Source organism: Fukomys damarensis, unplaced genomic scaffold, assembly GCF_012274545.1.
Source record: "Fukomys damarensis isolate Sample0158 unplaced genomic scaffold, DMR_v1.0_HiC HiC_scaffold_11, whole genome shotgun sequence".
In the NCBI taxonomy this organism is placed as follows: Eukaryota; Metazoa; Chordata; class Mammalia; order Rodentia; family Bathyergidae; genus Fukomys; species Fukomys damarensis.
In genome coordinates this window covers 45,800,918-45,822,295 of record NW_022900923.1, presented here as the reverse complement: position 1 = coordinate 45,822,295, position 21,378 = coordinate 45,800,918, and the positions used below count along the sequence as shown (strand labels likewise).

The window sequence follows — 21,378 nt, the reverse complement described above, 5'->3', positions numbered from 1 at the left end:
TGCCGAGATGATTCTACAAAGTCCTGGCATGGACCGGACTCAGCACTGGCCTCAAGCAGGCCGTAGTGCCTGAGTGGTTGGGAGATGGTATGCACCTCCCGGGACCACAGGGACTGCAGTACAAGCACCAGACCACAAGACATCTTAAGCAACTGCCACTTATGCCAAACCACTCCCAGAGCGGTTCTGTCCTAAGCCACAGGCACGACAGCTTCCTCCTCTAGGTGACCGGCATCTTGATCCCACCCAGGCCGGGCAGCCTGTGTGGGCCATGGAGGAGGGAAATGGAGTTGGCCTGAGACAACTCATTTGTAATGACAGAGAATTAATTATAAGTAATTTGGAAAATGTCTTAGTGACTACGCAGGCATTGAGTAGAACCAATTAAACCTGTGAAGCCAGGCACAGGAGCCTGGCAGCTGTTCCACAGGGACCTTGGGCAAGGCGGGCGAAGAGCGCTGTCCCCCCAGGGTCCCCCGCCCTGCACTGGCCACAAGTCTGACTCCCGCTAAACTACAATGTGAAACAGAACGAAGCATGGGACAGGACCTGAGAGGGGAAGAAAGCCCTCATTATTTTTGCAAAATTAACACACTTCTGAGAGTGCCGAGGCTATTATCAGCTATTATCTGCATTTCTATAGAGGTGCTGATAGAGGAAAGGGGTGGTGATCCCTCAGGAGGATACGCTGAAGATGAAGGAGGCTGAGGAGCAGTCAGGTCTGAACTGCGGGTTCACAGAGTTTACCCCGGGGGATGTTTCAGTTTTATTCTGTGATCTGCTAGCTTCCATCCACCCTTTCCCAGTGGATGCCTACATAGCAGTCTCACCAAGTTCACTCCCGATGCCCCCAGACCTCCAATCTTCTAGGAGGTCCTGTTGCAACTAAAGCCCTACTTGCTTTTGCATTCTGTGGCATGCTTTTGGTATAAATAATCTTGGCAGCTCTTTTCTTCGAGCTGAGTGTATTCCCACATCTCATATGACTTCCGTTTCTTTCTTTGGTTGTCTCTCCAGCACTTGTTTCCTATAACAGGGGACAGCAAGTATTTCCAGTTAGTAAATATTTTAGGCTTTGTGTACCCTGTGATCTCTATTGAAGGTACTGAGCTCTAAAAATGTACCACAAAAGCAGCCATTGCCGAGACCTAATTGAATAAGCCTGGCTCTGTTCCAATAAAACTTTATTTACAAAAATGGATGAGGGCAGATTTGACCTGAAGATTGGTTTTGCCAAGGTCTTCTCAGAAGGAATTGAAAGAACTGTGATTGTCTGGCCCTGAGGCCTATCCCACTTCTGTGGTCTCCGTGGTCTTCTGTAGGAAGGAACACACTCCTGTAGGAAGTGGTGGTGGGGCCACTTTGGCTTAACCAGTGAAACCCTGTCGCAGAGCAGGTCTGGGACAGAGGTCTGGGTCACTTCTGGGATCAGAGCTCCCACTGCTCCAAGCCTTAAAGGACAAAGGCTCCATACATCTGCACCCAAGTCCCCAACACAGTAGTCTCACAGCCTCCCGGACCCCAGCCTCTCCCAGCCTCCAGAAAGCCACAGGTCAGAATCTTTGTCCTCACTGCCCACTCTTCCTGGTACAGCCTTTCTCTAACAACCGCAGAGCTGGTTCTCTCGCTCCCTTCAGTCCTCATCCAAGGGCTGCCGCTCGCTGAGGCTCTGTGCCAGTGACTGTTCTCCACAGGCACAAGGGCCTCCTATGAGCATCACTGAGAAGTGACTTGACATGCACCACTGCTCAACACCTTACACACACACACACACACACACCGCACGTGTGCCAGTTACACTCCCGCAGTGCTTGTTTCTGTCTCTCCACTTCATCAGAGCACTGGCCTCTGAGCGGTGGGAGTTTTGTAACCCCATGAGCGAGAATAGCAACCAGACGGCAATCGGGAAATGTTTGTTAAGTGAATGCACCGTGCCCACAATCCTAAGCGAGGCCTCATTACACTGAGGCCTTGGAAAATTAATGTGGCTTTTCTTTTGCCTGAGCACATTTTCCTTTACTCTCCACCCAAGACATCTGGGAAGAGATCAGATACTGTTCTGGATGAGAGAAAGGAAAAACAAGATGATGCTCAACTTTTAAAGTCATAACCAAGATTGGTGACGCTCTAATGACTGGTGAGCCAAGCTGTGGGCTTGAGAGGGGGTTACCCAGATCTCTGTCTCCCCCACAGCACATCTCACTGGGGTCTGCCACAGTGTCTTCTGCTTGGACAGAGAGGGGCTCGGACAGAGGAGGTAGAAGGACAGCCCACGGCTGTTGGATTCGAATATGGAGGGGAGGAAGAGGTGGGGCTCTGCACAGCCAGCACCTCCACGGAGTATGGCCTTTGGCGGACTGTGCCGCGGGGACCCCTGGGCACTGGCACCGCCTCCCTGCAGTCCTGCTCTGTGTGGCCAGCATCTCTGCGTCTGTCCAGGCTCATTCTTGGTTCTTCACTCCACCAGCAGGCTCGAGACTCCACACGGAGTGCAGCCCTCGGCCCCGCATTGCCCGAGAGCCAGGCATGGCTTTGCAGATGCCACACAAGCTGAACCAATCTGGAAAATAACCAGACAGCTGAGGACGTAAGAAAGCCTTCCCCAAGGGACTGTGTCCCGCAACCTGGGGTGCAGCCCCGCGCACACAGGTTACCAGGGGCTCTGACTTTCCCGCTTCCTGTCTGTGGTCACCTTCCTCACATGGTCCCTGGGCAGCTGCCCTCCAAACTTCCATCACTGAGCCTGGGTTTTTTATCTTTCACAGTATGTTGTGTCCTTTTTAATATCAAATTTTTACCTCCACATCATCATCCTTTTAACATCTGATGATTAAGAAATGTATAATGATGAGCAGCAACCATGAATTCAATTATGCCTTTAAATTACTTTAGTAATCCCAACTGTGGGGGGGGTGCACATTTGAAAATAAGTTACACAAATGAGAGCAGGACATGGTTTTTCACTCCTTCTGCAAACACTGCTTAGCACATTGCATGCAGACTGTCTTCGGCCCTCCCAGGTGACGGCAGCCCACAGGCAGGTTCCTTACCAGTGAGACAGGTGAGCAAATGGGCTCCCAGAACCTTAGCTTGTTTTCCCACCACCTCGTATTTGACATTTGACATTTCCTCACATAGACCTAGGCTGTGCACAATTCCCTGCTCACCAATTAATTTTATCCCTTCTTCCTCTTCAACACATAGAATGAAAATTCCAGCAAAAGCGGCATTAATGCAAAGATAACCTTTATTGCACTTTAGACTAAAAAAAATGAAAGACTTATCACTTATGAATATTAGTGTTTTCATTGCAATTCAGAAGAAATCATAGGCTTCACAAGTGCTTGTGACACACCATGATGTCAGGGCAGGAAGCTTGAAGACCACCGGACAAATGGTTTGCAGGAAAGTAGAATGCCATTTATCCGGTCTTACTTCAGGCCAGCCAGTTTATGCTCCCTCTTTCCCTGGATCCTTGTGGTAAACCCTTGAGGGATTTGCCGGGGTGTAAAGTGAGGTTGAGAGAGATTAAATATTCAGCCACAAATCCTGGAGTTAGTAACTGGCTTCGAATCCAGTTCTGTCTATACTGAAGCCCACGAGCCATTCTACTGGCACAGCTCCTGAGTGAAAGGGAGGAAGTGGTGAGCTGCTTCTACCACTGATGTAATGGGCGGTTAGCTCTAAAACTTCTGCCCCTGCTTACAGCAATAACCGTAAAAAGTTTGCATTCCAATGGGGCAACTCGATAGGTCAATTTATTTCTATGCTAGTTTGCTTCAATAATTTGAATGCAATATTTATAGTAATTAAGATCCCAGACCCTGGTGTCAGGGTACCTAGAAGGCAGCTGTTCCACCTCCCGAGGCTGCTGCCACAGTGCTCCAAACTGATGGCTCAAAACAACAGGATCTGATTCTCTTACAGTTACCAAGGACAGAGGTCTGAGATCAAGGTTCCAAGGGCTCCTAAGCCTCTCTCTTTGCACTTCTAGGCTCTCGTGGTTCCAGGAAGCATTTACTGGCTCATGGAGCATCGCGGGGGTCCCCACTTCCATCCTCGCACACTGCTCTCCCTGCAATTTTCTGTGCTCTCTTCTTCCTGTGAGGCACCAGTCCCTGGACTCAGGAACCATCTGGAATCTGATACAATCCCATCCTGATACCCTTGACAAGCACATGTGTGAAGTCCCCATTTACACATGAGGTCACCCTGAAGGTGCGTGCTTGCCAAACACTGTTTAGCCCAGTACAGCGGCCATGAGCACAAGCTCGCAAGAAGAGCCAGGCGCCAGTCTCAGGGTTCCAGGCGGCAGCTACCCAGTATCATGTGTGCGACTCCAGGTGCCCACAGGACCCCACACCCGCGTCTCCATGCTACTGGCCTTGGCATGCTCCAAGCACCAGGGGACATTGTGGAGGTCGCCCTTTTGAAGAGCGAATAAAGTTCACTGGGGGCATACGCTCCACTGAACAAGAGTCTGCTCCCCTTCCCCAGAGGGTGGTAAGACTCAGGGAGGGAAACGTGGAGTTAGAGAACAATGGCCGTGCATCCGGTGTGCAGGCTGGAAAAAGAAGTGCAGAGGGAAGGAATAGGAAGACAGCAGGAGAGCCAGCCCCCAGGCACCAGGCTGTGCCACATGCACTTGGGCTACACGAACCACAGAAATGGACCTGTCCTACTGGTGACCAGAGACAGCGGAGACCCAGGAGCAGGAGGGCAGGGCAACCACAGGCCCAGGAGAGCACAGATTCTTCAACCAGTACCACACTCTGCAGCATGTATTTGTCTCAAGTTGTTTAGGTCATTTGACCCCCAGTCCATGGTTAAGCTTCTCGGGGAGAGTGAGTCCCCCAAAGATAAGGCACACAGCCACGTGCCTTCCCTGGTGTTTTCCTCCATCATAGAATCTACCGTTCTTGAATCCTCCCTGGGGTGGGGGTGGAGTTCTCCTGAAAAAGGTGAAGAAATTCTGGATCTGAGTAGTTCCGTGGTTGCCTCAGTTTCAGGTAGGTTTCCTAATGGGTAGAGTGTTTTGTTTTGAGATAACAAAAATGATCTAAATTTGACTGTGGTTAGGGTTGTACAACTCTGTCAATAGGCTAAAATCTCCTGAATCATATACTTTAAGTTGGTAAAGTGTAGTGTGCACATTTTAGTTCAATAATGCTTTTTTTAAAATAAATTTTTAAAAGAAATACTAGGTTTCCTTCTCTACATGAATTGAAAATTTCTTCTGGAAGTTTCTGTCTCTTCCCATCATGTCCTTGCCTGTTAAGTGCTTTACCGAGTGCTATTCTCACTACAGTCCCTAAAGGTTGGTGTTTTTTCCCCTCATTGTCCCCCCTTTATGATAAAGAGACTACGATTCAAAGTCCAAGGTTCAACACTAAAGATCTGAGAAGAGGTGTTGAGTAAATTTTTATTTCCTGGTTGATTAAAGTGAAGGCCAGGCATAGATGTTAAGTCTCCTCCCACACTTCGGGACTGCTCGGGGAGCCCTGTGTGAACTGTTAAGGCAGCACAGGAAGTTGAGATGTCCACTCCTGCAGCACCTGCCGAATTACAGAGCAAACAGGGACATTCAGGTCTGGCCAGCGGGCATGTGCTGGACCCTTGAAGGCTGTTGCATGGGGGCTGGGCTGCCCACGTGCTCATATCACACTGCTTGATACTGCAGGAGGACTTCTGAGACGCGCTCATTCCTTGTATGAGTCCAGTGCACCAACCGGAAGGTGTCCTGCTCGGTAACTCAGTGAGACACGGGTAACTCTGACAAGGACAAAGCCATTGGGCCCACCTGTGCCCTGCTTTTACATGCACCACCATGAGCCAAAACTAATTTTTACTCCCCACACCCTGGGGATTGAACTCTGGAGCTTGCACTTTCGAGGCAGGCAACGTCACTACTGAGCTATATACCCAGCCCCAATTTTTACATTCTTATAAGATTATGAAAAGCAAAAAATAAAAGAAAATCTTTTGCAAAGAAAAATATGCAAAAGCCAAGCATAAAACACTCTCTGGCCTTTTCCAGAAAAACTTTGCCAGCCTTCGGCCTCTATTGTAATAAAATGAATCACAGTTTCACAGTTGAGACAGTGTAGAGTTAGATAAACTGTCCCCTAACCATGTCCAAGGGACTGAGTGGGATTTGGACCCCAGTCTTTTGTTGCAGCGTGGGAATAATGATAATTTTTTCAAAAACCCTCAGTGGATTGTTGTGAGGATGATACAGCTACACTTTTAAGGCACTTACTATAGGCAAATACATAACAGAAGTAATGCTGAATACATCCTAATGCCATCTAAAATGTTTTTCATAAAACGTCTCCAAGGCGAGGAGAGGAATCTGAACTAACATACTCCGCTTATCTGTATGTTTCCTGAAACTGAGAGAGACCAAAGGCAGCCCCTTCTCAGCTTTCAATCGGATACAATGAAGCCCAAGTATTCCTGGGGTAGAATTGACAGCAGAGGCATTCCTGGGCTCACCAAGAGCTCAAACTGGAGCCGCTACTGCATGTGAGGAGCTGCCGTCTTGTTCTGGATGTTTGTTCACCTGAAGAGCAGCTACTGCCTGCCCAGCCCTGCACTAGGCCCTGGGCATGAGACAGGAAGAGAGCAAGGGAGGCAAACCTTCCCCTTAGAGAGTGAACAGGACTGAAGGGCCAAATGGGCGCGTGTAACATCCGACCCGCCACCATAAAGCAGAACCAGAGCAGGGACAGGAGAGCAGAGCCACAGGCTGCTCACAAGCAGAGGGAGCCCCACGAGCCAAGGTGCAGAGCGCACAGGAAGTGGGTTGCATGGGGAGAGGCGTGGGAGCAGAGACCGGAGCAGAGAGGTCATGCGTGATGTACTGAGAGATGTGCATTTCCTTCTGCAGCAATTACTTTAGAGGTCTAAGCAAGGGACAACATGGTTTGCATTTCTGAAAGTGATCACTTTTTAAGCAGAAGGATGTGTGATAAATGGGACTGCACTGAGCCGGAGGCAGAAGATCAATTTGCGGTCTACTGCGAAAGACCAGATAGGAGAGAACAGGCTGAACAGGACCAGAGCTATTTAGGATGCCAGGAGAGAAGAGGGCATATGGGAGGCTGGGGCTGGAGGTAGGGGTGCTCATCTGTGCAGGCAGTGGACTGGTGGCCAAGATGAGAGAAGGGCCCTGCAGTTCCAGATACAGAAGCGATCCATGACCAGATGCAGGTGATCCAATCAGAGGCACCCACAGGTGGGTCTGGGACCCATCCAGTCTGGATGCATGGTGTGATGGGGCAGCCTAGGAACAGGTGGACACCTGGGGACAGACACCATCCACATCCAAGGACCCTCTGGAGCCACAGATGTGGAGCAGGCGAAGGGAGGGAGTGTGAACAAGGACCACACAACCACAGAGGGAAGGAACCACAGGGGAGGAATCCAGTGAGGGCACCGCGAGCCCAGCCAGGCAGGACCAGGAAAGAAGTGAGTGAAAGACACACAGCCTGCAGCATGGAAGGCCAGTGTCTGAGAACCAGAGAGGGCGTGGGGTCTACCAAGGACAAGGTCCATGGATGGGGCTGTGACAGCACATTTCTCAGAGCAAGACTGGGGCGGGATGGCAGGAGCGGTGGAAGGGGCAGAGTGACGGCCTTCCCAGAGAGGGTGCAGCATGCGGGCAGAGCTGTTGGCCCTTCTGTCTGTTTCATTGTTCTTTTGCTTCTTGGGTTTGGTTTGGGGAGAAAAGAGACCCAAGAGTTTCCCTAGGCTTTAAAGCTGTCCTAGAAGAGAGAACTATACTCTGGAAATCTGTAAGCAAGAAGGGAAACTAATGGAGCAAGGTTTACAGAGAGGAGAGGGAAGGGAAGCCAGGTGGAGAGTGCAGACCAGCGAGCAGAGCTGCGGGCTCGAGTCCTGCAAAGGAGAGGTGTGGAAACGACTCTGAGCACCTGTGCCACGCCGGGCACTCTTGGCGCCGTTTACAGAGAAAACATAAGACACCGTGACCAGCCACAGGGCAGCAGATGGGACGAGGCGAGATGCAGCGGAGGCCCAGCACAGGCGGACTCCCCAAGTCAGTCGCCGCGGTTCCTGATGGCCTCGTGGGGAGGGTCGGACTCCGAATCGGGTCCAAGCCCCTCAGGGGAGGTGCACACAACACTCAGGTCCCACCTTGGAGGGAAGACACCGAGCCCGGGACACCCTCCCTGCTCTGCTGCCCTGCACCTCATCCCACCTGGGCTCTGGCCCTGAGACCCTGAGGCCCCTGGACCTGACCCCACGTCACCCTGCCGTTCAGCAGCCAGAACGTTGTTTTCCCTGGGCCACTCCCGTTACTTATTCTTACATCACTTCCGATGGACGTCCAGGCTCAGGAACTACAATTCTTGAAGCCAAATCTTGGCTCCAACCTTCACTGCTGATGTCTCAGAACACGTTTCCTCATTTTTCTGTGCCTCAGTTTATCGATCTGCTAGACGGGGTCACCAATAGGGCCCCCCTCAAAGAACCATTGAGAAAATTAAATGCAGTATGCAAAGTCCCAAGGATTCTACTGGCACTAGATGAATCTAGACGGGGTCCTTTTTCATACTGTCTCTCCCGACAGTGTCATTTGAATACATAATTGAACGATTGTTTAAATTCCTGACCTTTTGGTCATAGGTCTATGAGGGAATGGGACAGTCTATCTCTTTCTGCACTATAGGAGACATGATAAAAATAGTGAGTGTTAAATTTTGAGGAACTGTAACACTGAAAAACACGTTGACATTAGCCCCTTGGTCCTGCCGCTTTCTGGCGCAGCTCGGGAAGAGCTCCCGCCAGCTGGCTGTCGTCACAGCCCTGATGACTTCAGTGGATTGAAAGAGTTCGCCTTTTGAGGGCATTTTGACTTCGGATGGAAAACAGGAGTCACACAGGGATAAGGTGGGTGAGGGCCCACTTCCTGTTTACGAGCTGCCTCCCCATGGATGGCGCTCAGCAGCAGCATTCACTATATTTTGATCATACCTCGTGGAGACATGAAGGAGGACTTTCAGAAGGGCTTCAGAAAGTGTCAAGAACAATGGGACAAGAGAGGCAGGATTTTGAGAGGGGTCATGGCTGAGTGACTCCCATTGTAGTGAAGCATTTTAATTTAAACATTCACCATATATTCCGACCTCACCACATAATCTCAGGGACCAGCAGGAGTTAAGTCATCAAGGAGCATTTGTAGAGAAAATCGAGTTTACTTGACCACAAGTACAAGGGAGTGAAAGACAGTGATCGACATGACCCCGAGGGGACCAGGCCGGGGCGCCGGGTATGGAGGGGCGCAGTGACTCTGGAGAAGACCGCAGCACGGAAAGCAGAAGACAGAGCAGGTGTGCGAGCGGGGGAATGCTAGGGAGGCTGACGAGTAACTGAACGTTACCCTCCCCTCCTGGGCAAAAGAGGAGGGAAAAGCCTCACCTACACCAGTGATAGGGTGCTGCCTTTGATGGGATGGTTGCTGGGGTCCAAGCCCTTCTCGTCCACCCAGGCCCGTCCAGCCAGCTGTGCGTTCTCTGCCTGCCCAACGTGTGCAGGTGCAGGACAGGCCCCGGACTCCTTCAGTCCTACAGTGGGGAAGGTGAGCACTGCCCGCCAAGGTTTGCTGGATAAATTAAAATATGTATATAAAGTGCGGGGTACACGGCAGGTACTCGATGAACCGTACCTGCTCTGACTGTAAAAGTGATTTATTCATGCAGGGCAGATGCCTTCCTGGTGATTATATGCAAATCAGCCAGTGATTAAAATGCACTGCTGTGTCTGGTCCATAAATGAATCTTAGGGTGAAGCCTTTGTAAGACACAAATCACCCTGTGAAGGATCGCACCCCCCCCAGCTCTTTAATTTGTGTCATTCTTTCATGAGTGCTCGGGATGATAACATAATAACAGGACTGTACAGTTAGGCAACAATGTACACCTGATGCAGGCATCCCAGGCCCACCTGAGGCAACAACCAGCAGAAAAACATGTCACTCACCAGAGAGACCAGAGCTGAGGAGGGAGGCCCAATACTCACTTCTCAAGTTTGACCATGGAGGAGTTATAGCCCTGAGCAGGTAATACCAAGCCACTTCCTCTTTGTGTGGCCTTAACCTCGTTAATTGGTCTATTTGAGCTTGAGTTTTTATCTGTAAAATGGGGTTAGTAATACCCACTACATAGTATCATTGGGAAGAAGAGATCAAATAATGCATGCAAAGAGAGCCTAGCACGTACTAGAGGTTAATAGAGGACAGGCATTTCTCTCTCATTCATTAGCGAGCCCCATGCAGACAGACAGAGATGTGAGAATCCCAGACAAAGGGTCATTTGAGTTTGCAGGACTCTGGTAATAGAGGATGGAAAACTCAGCCCTTGGAACAGGCAGGAAGTAGCAGCACCAGGAACAGGAAGTGAGCCAGGATGTTTAATGTATAGGCTTTTTGTTTCATACCTGCTTCCCCTCAGAACCTAGCAAAATCTTTTCAGACTCATCTTGCCAGAGTACACACAGAGGTGCCTACCTTGGACAGAAGAAAAGCAGGGTGAGTCACCTGTTTGGGTCCATGTCCCAGACACCCAAAGCTACAGAGCCCCGAGCATACCCATGGTCTGCACTGGTCAGGGCCTTTCCACAAGGGGGTCTTCCAGTGCCCGCATGCAGGGTGGTGAACCTGAATTCATAAGGAAGACTTTCCTATGAGAACTTTGCAGTTACACTTCATAGAGATGGTTTACTTAAGATCTGCCAACGACTTGCCTTGTTACCTAATCAGCAGATGAATAAAGTGAGGAAAATGAGCTACAGGCCCGTTATCTACTGAAAGACAGAGGGTGACCTCGGTGCCTCCTCTCCCCTGTCCCAGCAAGCCAGGAAGTCACCTGGCACACACGGCCCAGCTGCAGCCCCATGGCCTGAGTCCGTCCTCCCCTGGCTGCCTCTCCAGAGGCCCTGGCCAGGGCAGCCTCTCGCTCACGGGGAGACAGCCTAGCCAGGCCTTGGGCAGCACGCTGGGCTCTGCCTCGAGCTTCCCCTGCCCTCCACCCAACTTCAACTCATTTTAATCAGAACAATAAAGAAGGGCACTTTCAGCAGATCAAAGGAAAGCAGTGAGCATGAACAAAATAGGTCACGGGCCAGGGGCCAGTGGTGTGACACCTACCCCCAGCGACAGGCTGCTTTGGGGGATTCTTTGAGGGCTGGGAAACAATCACAGTCCTCAGTCATCCTTGGGAGGGAGGGCAGAAATCTGCAAATACGCAGTGCAACCTCAGAGCAGCCAGCGTTGCCCAGGGTGAACTGCTTCTGCAGAAAAGAGCAAATTCAGGAGCCCTGAGCTCCTCAACCCTGCACCCTTCCCAAACCTGTCCCCAGCCCATGCCTGGAAAGCATGCATCCCAGACTTAGGCCACGTCTAAGGTGTTGCCCCGCTGTCTCTGTATTCCAAGGGTGTGCTGTACGGCTGGAAAGATCGTATTATTAAAATTAGGGAATACTATTAACTTACTTATTCAGAAAATGCAACCATGCAGAACATAGGCATAAGCAAAAAGGAACTTTAAATCACAAATAAGTGTCAAAAGATCCCGGCCCTACACGCAGCAGCATTCTGGACGGCTGGTGTTCACCTGTCTTCACTGAAGAGTGGGGTGCACAATGTTTATTTTGTAGAAATTCATGGAAATGGCACCTGTGGTTTGTTCACTTGACTCTATTACATCTCATCGCAGTTTCTAAAAAAGTTTACAGAGATGGTCCTATCCTAGAAGCACCAAATTGCATTTCTAAGGAAAGCTCCCAGTTCCACTCCCAGAGCCTATTTACCTCTGCTTTAAATGCAGTGCAAATGCAGTGAGTTACATAATTTCCTGGTCATCAGCACTTGTTAAAAGTGGAAGTCCTGGGTGGCAATTCTATCAGTCAGTGTGCAAAGTCTGGTATGAAAAAGGGGACAAAGCAAATAGGGAGGGTAAAACCCCAGACAGGCAAATCAGACTCAAGAAGACACAACGTAGCAGTAGCAAGTTCCTTGGGATGGAAGCAAATGTTCTATAAAACTGCAAAGCTCGGAAAGAGCCCTGAGAAGGGCCCCAGAACAGCAGGTGCAGCAGGGCTGATCTCAGGAGCAGAGCGGGCTCAGTCAGCCCTGAGCCTAACCTGGAGACCATGGTGACTTCTACACACAGAACACTGACTTATGTACAGTAACACAGTGGATCCTCCTGCCAGCCCAGTGAGACAGAGTGTCGTTGCCACCATATTGAAGTTTTGGGAAGTCAAATAATGACGTTGAATGAAGTCACTGGGGCAGAGTTCTCAGGCCAGGCATTTGGGTTAAGACTTTATGCTTTTAGCTATTTATTTCACCTGGGATATGAAATTATGTAATAGATAAATTTTGCATTTATCTAAAATAAATAAAGTGAGTGAGGGTGTGAAATTTCCTGGTAAGGATGAGTGCTAGAAATCAGAATCACAATGTGTTTTTACCTGGCTATCAGTTTTATTGAGATGTAACTTAGACACAATAAAATGTGCCCATTTTAAGTGTATAGTTCACTGAGCTTTGACAAATGTCCATCTCACATTTGTTGTAACTACACACTAAATAAAGACATAGAATAACCCCAGCCACACAAACATTCTTTCATGTTCCTTTGGAGGGTCCCAGACCCAAGTAACCACCAATTAGTTTTTTCTCAGTATTAATTTTGACTGTTCTTGGATTTCATATAAATGCAATCCTACTGGGGTATGCCTTTTATATCTTGTTTTTATCCCACTCTGCATTGTTTTTAAGACTTATCCAGGTTACTGTACGTGTGAGCAGAGCATTCCCATTGATGCTGGGTAGAGTTCCATTTTCAAACATCTTGCAATCGTCTGTGTGGTCCATTGTCCACCTGGCGAATATATAAGTTGCTTCTGTTGCGGGCCACAGGAAATAAAGCTGCTATTTTCCAGCACAAGTCTTGGTGAGGCTTTTGAGTAAATGCCTCAGAGTGGAATCACTAGGTCATATTTTGAATATATCTTTACCCTAATGAGAAGTTGCCAGACTGTTTTCCAAAGCTTCATCATCTTACAGGGGGCCACCAGCAAGGCAGGAGAGTTCAAGTTGCTCCGTAGGCAGTCGACTCTTGAGACTGTCAGATTCAGGGTGAGCTATGCCATTGGTATGCTGTACGTTTCTGTTCTCGTTTCAGTGTTATTGAACACATGTCATGTGCTTATTGGCCAATTATATGTATTCTTTTGTTGGCCATTTTTAATTTTTTTAAATATTGACATATTTTGAACAGCAAGAATTCTGGATACAAAAGTCTTTGCTCAAATAGATGTAATATGAATACTTTCAACCTATGGCTTACAGGAAAAGATGGGTTAGGTACTTAGTTTTCTCCTGAAGAAAATACTTAAGATTATACTTTGAAAAGGGAGTCAAAGTTTAGCAAATGGAAAAAAGGCAAGAATAAGCCTAGTGATAAAAGAAGATTAAAAAAAAACATTTTAAATACAGGGCAGATTCAAAGTCAGAGATGCGTAGAGAAAGGGTAGAAAAGCAAGCTGGAGCCTGGCGAAGGAGACTGATACACCCAGGAAGAGGAAATTTGTGTATATTTATATATACGGCAGAGAGCCTGAAAGAGTCTCTAATACAAAGCTGACACAGCTAAAGCTCTCCTGTAGGAAAAGACTCTAAAAGCAATCAATAGAAGAGTTTTGAAGGCCAAATTGCAAAAGTAAAGAGGCCAGTTTGGAGACAATTTCAATAGTCCAAGTGAGAGCCAATTGAGGTCTTGAACCAGCACAATAAAAGAAAACAGTTTGTGGAATTCAACCGACAGACCTTAGAAACTATGGGTGGATAGGCATGAGGGTTTAGACAGTAAGGGCCTTGAGCTTCCAAAGTGGGCAACTGCTAGAGAGACAATGCTGGGAGGCAAGAGCAGGAGCCACTTTTAAGAAATCAAGAACAGACTTGTGAGCCTGGTGTAGCGGCACAGGCCCATAGTCTCGGCTCCTGGAAGGCTGAGATAGGAGGACTGCTCCAGCCTAGGAGTTCGAGGCCAGCCTAGAAACATAGCGAGACCCCTGCCTAGAAAAAGGAGGACCAAAAGATGGACATGGTTTTGTGAGGCCATGCCTATCCCAAAGAAGCTGAAATGTTGTATTATGCTTGGAGAAATGAGTTTAGAGATAGAGTCAGGGTCTTCTGCCCTGTGGGAGGAAAAGATTCTTGAGTCTGTGGAAATAGAATCATCTTGACAGTGAGTGAATAAAACAAAGGGAAAAATTCAATAAAAGGGTTGGAGGAGAACAGAAATAGGTTTAAGAAAACTGAGAAAAAAAGTAGCTTTAAAAGTATGAAGAAGTTGGGTGTGGTGGTGCATGCCTGTAATCCCAGCAATTGGAAGGCTGAGGCAGGAGGATCGCTGTGAGTTCCAGGCCACCCTGGGCTACACAGTGAGTTCCAGTGCAGTCTGAACTACATAGTGAGACCCTGTCTCAAAAAACCAAATTAATTAATTAATTAATTAATTAATTAAAAATAAATAAATGTATGAAGAAAACCAAAGAATTCAGGCTATAAATGCCTAAGAAAATGTTAACACTGGTTCCCAAATGCTCGAGAGAGGTTGAGTATTTGGAACCATTAAGAAAAGTGTGCATTATGCTGAACATACTCTATTCAGGAAGGAAGAAAAGTGTGCCATATTTTTTAATTTTCTTTTTATATGCTATATACTTTTATAACATAATCAAATTAAAGCAGTAAGCTTCAGTTAGCTTGCAAAATCATCTACATGAGAAAAAACATGAAATTCCTTGATGGCAGATGAATCAGCGGAGTGCTTTTCAAATTTATTTTATTCAACCAGGTCAGTCTTCTTTCAAACCAACCTCTACAGAGAAGTCCAATTTCTAAAACAAATAGAAGAAAATCTGCTCTGATTATAGATAATGGGATAAGAGGAGAGCTTCACTACATCGTGAGTCTGCCAGGACTGGTCAATAGATGATGGATAAAGATTGTGAGGGGGTGGAAGAGAGAGAGAAAGAGAGAGAGAGAGAGGGAGAGAGAGAGAATGAGCACAAGTACTGTAAAAACATGGCCTGCTATGAGAGCAGGAACATTAATAACTTTCTGACTCATCCACTGTCTTTTTAGTGCCAAAGACAATGCCTAGCACCAGTCAGCACTAAATAAACACTAGTGAATGAATACATTTGGACATCGCAGTAGTTATATAACAGAAAACAATTGATATCCATTGACTCACTATTATGTTCAGAGGGGGCTGTTTGCTCCTACGTGAATGGAACGTGGATGACATCAATCTCAGAATTGTGTATTATTGTCCCCTCCATACACATAAGAAATGAAAGCTTAAGGAGTTTCACCCAAGACTCAGAAACTGGCCTTCCCTGAAACAGCCTCCTTGCCTGTCTCCTGCATCGGAAGGGGCTCTGGCGAAACACTCATCCTGAACCTGCAGGGCAGTGGATGGTGATGACTCCCCTGAATACCGCAGCGTCTTCGTGGAAATAGCCGTGCGAGGCCACACCGCGGAGCACCGTGGAGCCGTCGCAGGACTTCGGGCAGTGGCGGGGAAGTCAGATGGACTTGTGCAAGCCTGTGAAAATCTCCCCTTTACATGGAGCTTTTCAGTTTCTGCACGTCTCGTACATAGCCCCGCACCCGCTCGATAAACACTTATCAAGAGCTCTAAAGTCTACATGAGGGTAAAGTTTTAAAGTCTGTTCAGAGGAGCTGAGCCTCAGGCCATTCTTAGCTACCACCTGGTGCTTTGACCTTACACGCACTATTTTTAGCTTCTCTGAACACCACTTGCTTTCTCATTTACAAAATGAGAGATTTAGTAAGACAATCTCCAGGACTGCATCCGCTTCTGATTTCCCAGGAATACTAATAAAATCTTTTTGGGGAGAGTAGCGGCCAGCCCGCCCTCCCAGCCCCAGCCCGCACTCACTGCACAAGCGCATCTCTGCCTGGCACACTTTTTCTGGGGCTCAGCACCGAGTGAGCCTTCCATCACCCAGCCAGAATGGGTCACCAGCTGTCCTAGATTTTCCAGATTCCTGTAAGTGTCTCCGGGGAGATAAGAAGTCTGTTAAGTTTAGGAGGAATTGTTGACGGAGTCTATTCTTCAAATATTTTCTGCCTCCCAGAGTCTCTCGGTAATGAGGCACTAAGAGGCAGGCGTCCTTCGTTCTCTGACCCTCAGCTCTGTTTCTCCGAGCAACAACCCTCTCGTATGTATTTCTCTCCATAACATTGAAATGCTGTCCACTGTATACATTTCCTCCACATACACACTACATCTGTCTGCCCTGGATATACACAGCCATCCTCCAACTGTAAACATCGGTCTGTGTACGCAATGTGGGTGGGTTAGCTTTGGGCCCAGCCAGAACGAGGTCATGCACCTTTATATTTCATGGCCCTGTCTTAACAATCTGTCATTACGGCAAATGTGGAAAAAATAAACAGGGACAGGACTCTTTTTCCCCCAAACTCAACGTCAAAAGTTATTGAGTGATTTTCGCTGTGCAATAGCCAGAGGTGGTGTTATCGGAAGAACAGCTCGGAGCTTTGCTTGCTGCAGGAAAGCAGTTCATGTGCTTTATCAGCTCTCAGGACCTGTCAAGCTTGGTTAGTGGGCTGGACAGGGATTGGCACTTGCTATTCATTTGTTTTCCAAACACACTGCACCTTCCCTTGAAGGTTAATCCCGGGAGATAAAATGTTTGGAGGCCAACATGGGCCCAGCAAGTCCCCCTTTCAAAGCCAGGTCTCCAAAGGAAAAACAGGCCTGGGTCCAAGGGCAGCTAACCTATCTGAGCAAACTGAAGCTCCATTTAAGCTTCTGCTCCCCAGTAACTGAGAGTGAAAATATAGACATGTTTTTTTCAGGCAGAGAATGTATTCCTAATCAAAATTAGGTTGTTCCTCCAGTTAACTCCAGGCTCCAAGAGTCAGAATCTCCAACTGGCAGGCCTGCACTGCCCATGTCCACAGATACCTGGTGGTGTGGGATTCTGGGGGTTTTCCTGAGCTCAGACCATTCCTACCGTGCAAGGCCACTGCCCTGAGAAACATTAGCAGGGCAGGAAAGAACAAACGCCCCGAACAGCTCAGGATAAGACCAAAAGGTGAACCAGGACAAGGGCAGTACCTACCTCCCGGGCCTGGGGAAGATGGACAGACAACCTGAGGAGTCACGGGAGGTAGGGACAGGCACGCTGCAGAGAAAGAGGTGGTCCACAGGAACCAGGGCCCCTGGTTCACTGTGACACACTAGAGGATGTGTGCAGGATGACGTCACAGAAGGGGAGACATCTGACCCCCTTCCGTGGCAGGCAGCAGCCTCCCCCAGTGATCAGGCTCCAATGCAGGGGAAGACGAGGCCAGATGTGCCCTGACATCTGGGTGCTGACCTCTAATTAAAGAGGGTGGAGATGAAATGATTTTTGTTCCCATAACTTACAAAGTAAAATCCAAATTCCTCGACCGGCACCTGAGGTCCTTCATTTCCTTCTCATCACTGTACCTCTGACTCGAGCCATGTTAATGACACACACACGCACTCACGCACATGCACAGCTTCCTGTCCCAAGCTGGCTCACTCATGGGCCTTCAATTTCCCCCTCAATGCTTGGTTCCAAAGCAGTTCTCCTCGGGCAGCCCCTCCTATGTCCCCCTTAACACCGAGAACAGTCTGCCTTCAGCAGTCCTGCAGGATACTGAACCACCTCATTAGCACTAAATAGTAATCATAACAACAAAGAAATAATATTAACAATCCTTCATACTTATTAAGTAAATATCTAAAGCCGTAGACAGCTCTATCCTTTTACCCACGTTACCCAGTTGGATTTTCAGCCCGTTTTGATGAGTTTATGCGTTTTTCCACTAAATGTTGAATCTCTCAAAGGCAAGGATGATGACTTTTTCATCTTTGCATCCTCCAGGGCTTTGCACAGGGTAGGAGGCCCTCAAAATATATTTAATACATGAGTTAAAAGAGTCAAAAGTAGGCCTAGAATTCAGGTCCCCAGATCCCAGGGCAGGGTTACTTTCCATCCGTGGCATCCTGACAAAATGAATACAGAGAAAGCTTTGTACATCTACAAAACTCCACGTGAACAGGAGGCAGCAGGTGACAAGCCAACCCCCCTGTTCTGTGCCCCTCTCTTATCTCCTTCCAGCCTCCTGCTGCCAAAACAATTCAGATTATATGAAAGCTTATGAGTCGTGCTCACCCAGCCCAGAAACTCTACACAAAAAGACCAACGCACCTGCACCGTGAACAGTAGAGTGCGCCGTGAACACTGGAGCCAGGAAAGCGGGTGTCTGGAGAGCAGGTGTGGCCGCACAGACATGTGCAGAGGACCTAGAATACCAGGGGCACCTGACGTTCTGGGTGAGGTCCCCAGACACTCAGCCCTGCTTGCCCGCCCTTGGGATTCCGGGCCAGTGCTGGGCATCACTTTAGTAAACAGGGCCCAGCCGGAGATTTAGCTCAGTGGTTCGGTGGCCTGCCTTGCAAGCACAAGGACCAGAGTTCAATCCCCAGTAACAAAAAAAAAAAAAAAAGTAAACAGGACCAGCGATAGTGGTTCTCAAATGAATGGCAAGAAAGGCATGCCCACATCCGTAAGCAGTGCTCTCCTTATTCAAGTCATCGTGCTAGGAGAGGCGGATCACAAAGTCATCTTCTGCAGCACTCTCCTCGCCTTTGTCTTCTACCATTGCACTTAGGCAAAAGTGGATATTGAATCAGCCAGCCACTAACATGGCGCTCTGTTCTGTTGACCCTGGACCCACCCAGGAAAATCAGAGAGAGAGAAATTTTTCCTCTCAATTTAATATAACAGGCTCCACAGGATTTCATGTGCCCTTTGCTTGCTTTTGCCCTGTACTAGTTTTTTACAGCTCTGTGACAAGATATGCATTCCCTGTTTTGCTTTGTTTTGCCCCAGCCCCTCTCCCACTCCTCCTGTCCCGTCCCCAGTGTACACCACAAAGCACAGGCAGGTAGGACACCTCTGGCCGTGTGTGCAGCACCAGCCGGGTCTGCTAGGGAGACAGGGAGAAAAAAGATCAGCATCCAACTCACATAGTCAGCACCTCACTTAAAAGGATCAAATTAAGGCCAATTAAAGGTACCACCCTGAGGAACAGTTAGCACAACCTTAGCATATTTTCTCCAGATGAGAAAAATTTCAGATAGGTCTTTATCCCCAAGAAGCAGGGGATATAGCTCATTCTTTTATATTATATTTGAGGATAATTTTTGTCTTCACCCAGTTCAATTCAAGAAACCTTATTTAGAGCAGGGCCAGGGACCAAAAGACATACAAAAATCACAGTAAAAGAGTTGCTGCTCTCCAGGAACTAGTAATTGAGTGGTATATTGTGTTAAGCAAACAAAATATTTATAACTGCTACAAGAAAGGTGACAGTAAAAAGATGTATGAATAGGGAAAATTAAATTTATACAGGCAGTCTTCTGGTGCCTCTTAACTTTCCCTTTCTGATACATAAAGAAACCAAAACCTATTTCAGCTCAGATTTCTGAAAAGTAAAAAAAAATGGAAAATGCATTTTTTACTATAAAACTATGCATTCATAAGAAATACCACATTATCAAAAATAGCATTACAATGCAAATTATTCTAATGGGAGAAAAAAGGGGGTAGTGCTAGAGATTTTTAGCTATGCAATAATAAAGTTATTTTCCCCCCAGGAATTTCAGCTGTGAAATTCTTTTTACCAGGTCTAAGTGTATTTTGTTATTTTAGGCAATGTGTTGGCTTCATCCAAACTCACGAACAAATCTGAGCGCCTCGAAAGACCAAAATCAGAGTTTTCAGGGCCGTGAGAAAGAGGTGCAGCTCCATTTACAGCTGGGGGCCGATCGCTTGCTCTGTGCTGTGGGTGCTGATTCCCAGGCCCCTGAGATGCTGGCCCCTACGAAAGGGTTACCCGGACCTTGAGGCCTTGAGCTCGGGAGCAGCTGTGTGACTCTTCGGCCAGGGAGGTCTGGTAGAAGTGACCAGGTCGCCCCCAAGCCGAGGACGTGAGTGTGGCACATGGTGGGCGGTGTCTTCTCCTTCCTCTCCTGCTGCCAGGCAAGCTCAGGCCAGGGTCACCACAGCAGTGGGACAGAGGCCTGGGCAATGCCAGGTGTGAATACATGGGCTGTGGTCTGCATTTGATCCCCGAAGTCCACATGTGGAAGCCCCACCTCAAGGTGGTGATGTTAGGGCACAGAGGCTTCTGGAGGTGATTAGATCTGAAGGACAGCGAGGTCCCCTGCCCTGCCCCTTCCTCTAGGAGGACAGAGAAGGTCCAGCCTTGAAGCCAGAAGTTGGCCCTTGCTCACACTAGATCACTTGGCACCTTGGTGTCATACTTCTGGCCTCTGGAACTGTAGGAAATAAATTTCTGCTGTCTCTAGGCTACCTAACCAATAGCATTACGCTTTAGCAACTCAAACAAACCAGGTCTCATAGCACAGAGGGAGAAATAAACCACTTTGTTGTTACAAGCCAGTAACATTCCGAGGCATTCCTTACCACGGTGTAACCAATCTTTCATCTTACTGATCACAAGCACAAATGTAAAGAAACATGAATCGTGCAGCCGAAAGCTCAAAAAAATAACTTCCGATTAGTCCCGAGGCATTTCCCCACTGTGGTCTTTGTTAGAAGTTCTGGTGCCCCTAGTATGACCGTTTGCTGAAGATTCTGTGCAGGGCGTTTTTCCTACTGTGTCATGGATCCTTTCAGCACTGGTAATGAGGTCCAGGTAAACCTCCACTTCACAGATCAGAAAACCAATGCAGTAAGGCAATGGCGTAAGTCATTTGCCAAATGCCTTGCACCTATCCAGTGCCAAAGCAGGAATTTTGCTCTCTTTGATTCCAAATCATCACTGTTCTACAGGGCTGATTAAGGAATAAACAAACTGGCCATGCACACACCCGCAAATCAAGGAGCCGAAGTCACCAGACCTGGGTTCTGTTAAAGCTCTCTGTGTAGGTCGCTCGGCCCCACTGAGGGGTGTTTTGTATCTGGAAATGGAAGTGTTGTTACCTCAGCATACAGGCAGCACTGGCACACGGCCTGGTGACACAGTGTACGTCCTGAAACTGCCCGGGCAGAGCAGGACTGGAGAAAGATGCATCCCTTCTGGGGATCCTAGGGAAAGCAATCGCGTTGTGTCACCTTTAGGCGGCCAGGGCACAGCAGGAGCCTAAATGGACAGAGGTGGGGCCCCAGGCCCCAGAGCGGGACAGGAGGGGAGATGGACGTGGAGGCTGCAGAACCAGGGCCTCAGCA

The 21,378-nt window shown here is 48.2% G+C and overlaps 2 long non-coding RNA genes across 4 annotated transcripts; one reads left to right on the top strand and one right to left on the bottom strand.

Annotated features, from left to right (window-relative positions):
- Positions 1–859: 859 nt before the first annotated feature.
- Positions 860–17,289, bottom strand: LOC104854573. Of its 3 annotated transcripts, none has more exons than XR_778163.1 (3): positions 17,212–17,289; positions 16,002–16,120; positions 860–1,027 (listed from the first exon to the last, which is right to left on the bottom strand). It is a non-coding gene; the product is annotated as an uncharacterized LOC104854573 (long non-coding RNA). The 3 variants fall into 3 exon arrangements; XR_778162.1 differs by lacking the exon at positions 860–1,027 and adding an exon at positions 5,416–5,555; XR_778161.1 differs by lacking the exon at positions 860–1,027 and adding an exon at positions 15,376–15,644.
- On the top strand, positions 10,011–11,070 carry LOC104854572. The gene is made up of 3 exons (XR_778160.1): positions 10,011–10,081; positions 10,494–10,549; positions 10,781–11,070. It is a non-coding gene; the product is annotated as an uncharacterized LOC104854572 (long non-coding RNA).
- Positions 17,290–21,378: the final 4,089 nt, after the last annotated feature.